This window comes from Alosa alosa, chromosome 14, assembly GCF_017589495.1.
Source record: "Alosa alosa isolate M-15738 ecotype Scorff River chromosome 14, AALO_Geno_1.1, whole genome shotgun sequence".
NCBI lineage: Eukaryota > Metazoa > Chordata > Actinopteri > Clupeiformes > Clupeidae > Alosa > Alosa alosa.
Window position 1 is genome coordinate 12669425 of NC_063202.1, and position 7500 is coordinate 12676924.

At 44.4% G+C, this 7500-nt stretch overlaps 1 protein-coding gene across 1 annotated transcript in view; it reads left to right on the forward strand.

The window, feature by feature from the left end:
- Positions 1-7500, forward strand: part of LOC125307641 (follistatin-related protein 5-like) — a 56306-nt gene that overhangs the window by 16095 nt on the left and 32711 nt on the right.

Below are 7500 nucleotides of genomic sequence, written 5' to 3' on the forward strand. Positions count from 1 at the left end.
GCAGCTCACACTGCAAGGTATGGCCTACACAAGAACACACTGCAAGGTAGGCCACACACACACACACACACACACACACACGGACATCACTACCAGGCTCTCCAAGCAGCTCACACTGCAAGGTAGGCCTACACACACACACACACACACACACACACACACACACACACACACACACACACGGACATCACTACCAAGCTCTAAGCAGCTCACACTGCAAGGTACACACACACACACATGGACATCACTACCAAGCTCTCTAAGCAGCTCACACTGCAAGGTACACACACACACACACACACACACATGGACATCACTACCAAGCTCTCCAAGCAGTTCACACTGCAAGGTAGGCCTACACACACACACACACACACACACACACACACGCATGCATGGACATCACTACTGTTTTCCCTAAGCAGCTCACACTGTAAGGTACAGTATTACACACACACACACACACATGGATTATCACTGTACACACACACACACACATGGACATCACTACTAAGGGCTCTAAGCAGAGTAAACACTGCAATTAGGCCTACATACACACACAAACACACACACACACACACACACACACACGCTAATAATCAATAATACACACCACACCATCACCACACACCAAATTTGAAGAAGCTAAATGGTTTGCTCAGGAAAATCTAATTCTGCAGCACAGAAGGGCTTTCTGTCTGTTTTCCCTTAACTTTGACTCTTTTTTCCTGGCAGTAAAAAGCGCTTTTAGATGAGGTGGCTTTATGCAGGGTCGCCACACACACTGTGCTTGTGGCTTTAAACATAAGTTTTTTTTTCTTTCCTCTTTTCTATCACTCTGTCTGTTCTGTCTTTTTTCTTCACGCTTGACCTCAATCACTCCCCCTCTTCTCCTCTCTCTTCTTCCTTCTCCTCCTCTCCTCCTATCTTCTCTTTTTCTCCTCTCATTTCTTCTCATCTCTTCTTCTCCTGTTCTTTCTACTCATTTCTTCTTCTCCTCTTTTTCTACCTTTTCTCTCTTCTCTTTTTTCTACCTTCTTTCTTACCTTTCTCTTTCTTCTTTTCTTTCTTCTCCTTCATCTCATTCTTCTTCTCCTTTTTTCTTCTTCTTCTTGTTCTGGACATCGGATGCAGCTAACGGCAGTGAGGTCCATGTCATAACGCGCACTTTGATACAGAGACACTCCAGCATCGCTAAGAACGATGGTGGGGACGGAGGGACATTTTCCTCCCTGTTTAGGAAGATCTGTCTGAAGATCGCCAGAGTTTTATCTAGAAGACAGTTTTAAATATGATGTATAAGACGTGTGTGTTTTAAACATGAAGTGTAAGAAGTGTGTGTTTTAAACATGAAGTGTAAGAAGTGTGTGTTTTATACATGAAGTGTAAGAAGTGTGTGTTTTAAACATGATGTGTAAGAAGTGTGTGCTTTAAACCTGATAAGTAAGACGTGTGTGTTTTAAACATGAAGTGTAAGAAGTGTATGTTACAGTCCTGATGCGTAGGACACATATTTTTCAGTCCTGCTGCGTAACACGCGTATGTTTTAATGATAACGCGTAAGACGCGTATGTTTTAATGATGAAGCGTAAGGCGCGTATGTTTTAATGATAACGCGGCAAGACGCGTATGTTTTAATGATGACGCACATCCATCGTCCACCCTCTCCTCCGAGCCAGTGCGGCGATGCCACACGTTCATTATTTACTCCTTTGCTTTTCAATAGTTTATGACTTTCAGATGTAATAATAAAAATCCCCTGTCCCGGCCCCAGCTGTGGCCCAACTGGCTGGGGCACCTGCACCGTACGCCGGCGATCCAGGTTCGATTCCCGCCCCGTGGTCCTTTCCGGATCCCACCCCTGCTCTCTCTCTCATTCACTTCCTGTCACTCTCCACTGTCCTATCATTAAAAAAAGGTAAAAAAAATAGCCCCCCCCCCCAAAAAAAAAAAATATACAAAAAAAAATCCCCTGTCCCCTCCTCTCTCTTCCTCTCACACACTCACTCTCATTCTCTACCCCTCCTCTGTCTTCCTCTCACTCTAGTTCTCTGTCCCTCCTCCTCTCTCTCTCTGTTTATCTCTCTCACTACAGACTCTGATGCTCATTCCTTGAAACGTTAAAACCCTGACAGTTTCTGTTTTAATAGTGCTGCACATAATCCTGCTCTAAATCGTGCAGTGAGTGGTGTGTGTGTGTGTGTGTGTGTGTGTGTGTGTGTGCAGTGAGGGGATAAAGACTCAGGTCCAACTGAGACCCTCTAGCAGCATTCTCCTCCACTGTTTACCCTGACTAGATATCACTGCACTCCACTTCACAGACTCCTGCTATTTAGACTCCCTAGAATCAGATTTCACAGAACAGATGTTGTATTGCACTGGTCATTGCTGGCTGATGTATTGCACTGGTCATTGCTGGGTGATGTATTGCACTGGTCATTGCTGGGTGATGTATTACACTGGTCATTGCTGGACAGATGCTTTGTATTGCACTGGTCATTGCTGGGCCGATGTATTGCACTGGTCATTGCTAGGTCGATGTATTGCACTGGTCATTGCTGGACAGATGCTTTGTACTGCACTGGTCATTGCTGGCTGATGTATTGCACTGGTCATTGCTGGGCTGATGTATTGCACCGGTCATTGCTGGCTGATGCCAGTTGTGCCAAGTGTCCATCGTCCTTCTCTGGTCTGCTGAGTCAAGTGTACTGATTCCTTCTCTAGAGTGTGTGTGTGTGTGTGTGTGTGTGTGCATGTGTGCATGTGCATGTGCATGCACACGCGCGTGTGTGTTTCCTGTGGTCGCTCAGTTCAAATGAGCCTGGTGTCTGTGACAGCTCTGAGAGCTGCCCTGCTATTACTTCTCTAGACCTTTCCGCCTCTCTGTGCTGTGAGTGAGTGACTAAAATCTGTGCTGACCAATACACACACACACACACACACTGACTAATACACACACACATACACACACGCTGACTAATACACACACACACACACGCTGACTAATGGTCTGGTCAAACTGCCACCCGCCAGAACTGAGAGCAGAGGCCAGGGAGTGTGCTCTCTCTCTCTTTCTCTCTCTTTCCTGCTCTCTTTCTCTCTTCTGCTCTCTCTCTTGCTCTCTGACTGCAGGTGTTGCTTTATTAGCATGACTGTAGGTACAGCGTGGCTTTATTAGCATGACTACGTGTTGCTTTATTAGCATGACTGTACGTGTTGCTTTATTAGCATGACTGTACGTGTTGCTTTATTAGCATGACTGTACGGTACGTGTTGCTTTATTAGCATAACTGTAGGAACAGTGTTGCTTTATTAGCATGACTGTAGGTACAGTGTTGCTTTATTAGCATGACTATATGTGTTGCTTTATTAGCATGACTGTACTGTACGTGTTGCTTTATTAGCATGACTGTAGGAACAGTGTTGCTTTATTAGCATGACTATACTGTACGTGTTACTTTATTAGCATGACTGTAGGAACAGTGTTGCTTTATTAGCATGACTGTACGTGTTGCTTTATTAGCATGACTGTAGGAACAGTGTTGCTTTATTAGCATGACTGTACGTGTTGCTTTATTAGCATGACTGTACTGCGTGTTGCTTTATTAGCATGACTGTAGGAACAGTGTTGCTTTATTAGCATGACTGTAGGTACAGTGTTGCTTTATTAGCATGACTGTACGTGTTGCTTTATTAGCATGACTGTACTGTACATGTTGCTTTATTAGCATTACTGTAGGAACAGTGTTGCTTTATTAGCATGACTGTACGTGTTGCTTTATTAGCATGACTATACTGTACGTGTTGCTTTATTAGCATGACTGTAGGAACAGTGTTGCTTTTTATTAGCATGACTGTAGGTACAGTGTTGCTTTATTAGCATGACCGTAGGCACAGTGTCGCTTTATTAGCATGACTATAATGCGGTTGCTTTATTAGCATGACTGCATGTAGGAACAGTGTTGCTTTATTAGCATGACGGTTAGTTTTATGCGCAGAAACAGTGTTGTTTTATTAGCATGACTCATACGTGTTGCTTTATTGACTAGCATGATGACTGTCGTGTTGCGTTATTAGCATGACTGTAGGAACAGTGTTACTTTATTAGCATGACTACGTGTTGCTTTATTAGCATGACTGTACTGTACGTGTTGCTTTATTAGCATGACTGTACGTGTTGCTTTATTAGCATGACTGTAGGAACAGTGTTGCTTTATTAGCATGACTGTACTGTACGTGTTGCTTTATTAGCATGACTACGTGTTGCTTTATTAGCTTGACTGTAGGAACGGTGTTGCTTTATTAGCATGACTACGTGTTGCTTTATTAGCTTGACTGTAGGAACGGTGTTGCTTTATTAGCATGACTACGTGTTGCTTTATTAGCTTGACTGTAGGAACAGTAGGGCTGTAACGATATGCGATTCGAAACCGAAATCGCGACACTCATATCCACGATACTGTGTCGCGGTGTGAAAAGCCAGATCCGCGACACACTCTTTCTAGTGTTTCACACAGTGCTTTGCAGCTTACACGGCAGCGTAAACAACACACATCTCCCGCTTTATTTACCGGTAGCCTATGTTGTCCGAAAATAAATAAATACATAAATAATAATTTCATACCTCTCGTTGCTTTCATTGTATACTATGTGTTCAACTTTACCAAACAGTTTAAAAGTAACACACCCACTCACACACACACACCTACTCACACACACACCTACTCACACACACTCACCTACTCAGACTCACACACCTACTTACACACAAACTCACCTACTTACACACACACACACACCTACAGTACTGACACACACACACACACACATACCTACTGACACACACACACATACACAGGCTGTTTTTAAGGCTCGCTGGGTGCTGCAGATAGACCCTGCACTCGTTTAATGGCTCTACTGAGCATCCATTCATTCACACACACACACACACACACACACACACACCTACTACACACACACACACTGTGCTGCAGATACCTCTTGCACTTGTCAACGGCTTTATTGAGCATCCATTCATTCACACACACACACACACACACACACACACACACATTGTTCTGCAGATACCTCTTGCACTCGTTAATGGCTCCGGCCGTCCCACTGCCCTGATATGAGTATATACACATGCAGGTAAACAACAGCTGATTATAATATGAGTATATACACATGCAGGTAAAAGACAGCTGATTATAATATGAGTATATACACATGCAGGTAAACAACAGCTGATTATAATATGAGTATATACACATGCAGGTAAACAACAGCTGAATATGATATGAGTATATATACATGCAGGTAAACAACAGCTGATTATAATATGAGTATATACACATGCAGGTAAACAACAGCTGAATATGATATGAATATATACACATGCAAGTAAACAACAGCTGAATATGATATATACACATGCAGGTAAACAACAGCTGAATATGATTAGCGTATGATTCAAAACTCACAGGGGACTAGGCTAGAATACACACATGCACTTACTTTAAAACTACACATTTAAAAAAACAATGTGTGGCAAGACTAGAGTCAGTGTATGTGTGTGTGTCAGTGTATGTGTGTGTGTGTGTGTGTGTGTGTGTCAGTGTATGTGTGTGTGTGTGTGTGTTTGTGTGTATGTCAGTTGTCTCAGCTGTAATCTCACTGTTAAAGTGTAGACCACTGGTCTGCATCTCCGGGATGTTGAGGTACTGGAGAGTAGTGTGTGTGTGTGTGTGTGTGTGTGTGTGTGTGTGTGTGTGTGTGTGTAGGTGTGTGTGTGTCTACTGAGGTACTACAAAGTAATGCTTGTCTGTCTGCTGGCTGAACTGGGAGTGTGTGTGTGAGCACCCAGCCGGTATTGTGTTAATCTGGAGAGACATTTTCATAGCTCTAAACAGGCAGGCAGGCAGGCAGGCAGGCGCTGTGTCTACCACTGACAGACACACACACACACACACACACACACACACACACACACACACACACACCGCTCTACACAGGCAGGCAGGCGTACCACTGAGTGGAGACTGATTTATCTGTTTGCCTTCCAGATTGGCGTGGCACCACAGACACTCACACACTTGGGAAGCGCAGATGTGTGTGTGTGTGTGTGTGTGTGTCGCGGGCTGCAGAGGCACGCCTGGCTGTGGGCGTGAATGTGCCGTGGCGGCATCTCCGCCCAGTGGAGCCGAGGGCGGCGAACTCCATGGGGCTGGATAGGTGGAGCGCTCTGTGCCAGAGTAGTGGGAGATAGGCACTGTTTGGTGATGTAGTGGTGTAGTGGGAAGATAGGCACTGTTTGGTGGTGTGGTGGGTGCACTGTGCAGTGGTGAAGGGGGTAGGCAGTGTTTTTGGTGGGGTGGGAGGTGGGGGTAGGCAGTGTTTGGTGGTGAGGTGGGGGCTAGGCAGTGGGGGGTAGGCACTGTTTGGTGGTGAGGTGGGAGCTAGGCAGTGGGGGTAGGCACTGTTTGGTGGTGAGGTGGTGTGGTGGGGGGATATATGCTGTTTGTGTATACTGTGTATAAAGTTTACACAGTACACAAACAGCATATACTGCGAGAACACAGAGTGCTGAGGGATCATTCCCACATTTCCCACACAGGACAGAGCAAGATTATATTACATTAGAGCATATTAGATTACAGTATATTACATTAGAGTATATTACATTACAGTATATTACATTACAGTAAATTACATTAGAGCATAATACATTACAGTATATTACATTACAGTTTATTACATTAGACTCTAATGTAATATACTGTGATGTAATAAACTGTAATGTAATATACTGTAATATACTGTATACTCTGTGTGTGTGTACTCCGACATCTCCACCGCTCAGCACGTCCCACATGTGAAGTGTGAGGTGTGTGTGTGTGTGTGTGGAGTTGAGGTGTGTCAGTAAACATAGATTTTTGCACTAATGTTCCAGTACAGTGTTCTATGGCATTAAGGCTCACAAACTACTAAGTGTGTGTTTAGGGTAATTGAGACCAGCTGCAGAACAGAAATGTGCAAACATGATGTGTTATTTACATGCTTGAGGATCAGAAATCAGAAATCCTGGACTCTACAGCCATCTGTAGTAATAAACTCCAGTAAATAACCAAACTACTCACTGAGTGAGTGATTCTGTGTAATGGTGCCGGCAGACGAACTACTCACTGAGTAAGTGATTCTGTGTGATGGTGCTGGCAGATGTGAATCTCTGATGCTTTCCTATATCATTTCTACGGCGTAAACGAAGTTTAAACCCTGTCGACTCGCTCAGGAGGAAGTAGTCTCCCGTGAGAGCTGACGTTCCTTTGAAGGCTTCATTTCAGCATCCGTCTAAATGTGTGATAAGGAGCCTCTCTGCACCGACACACTGCAGCATGCTTCTTCATTAGAGAGGCCAGAACTGGTGAGGATACCACGGCGGCTGCAGAGAGGCGGTTATCAGCGGGCGCAAAGGAAGAGCGGGAAATGCAGGCGTATTAT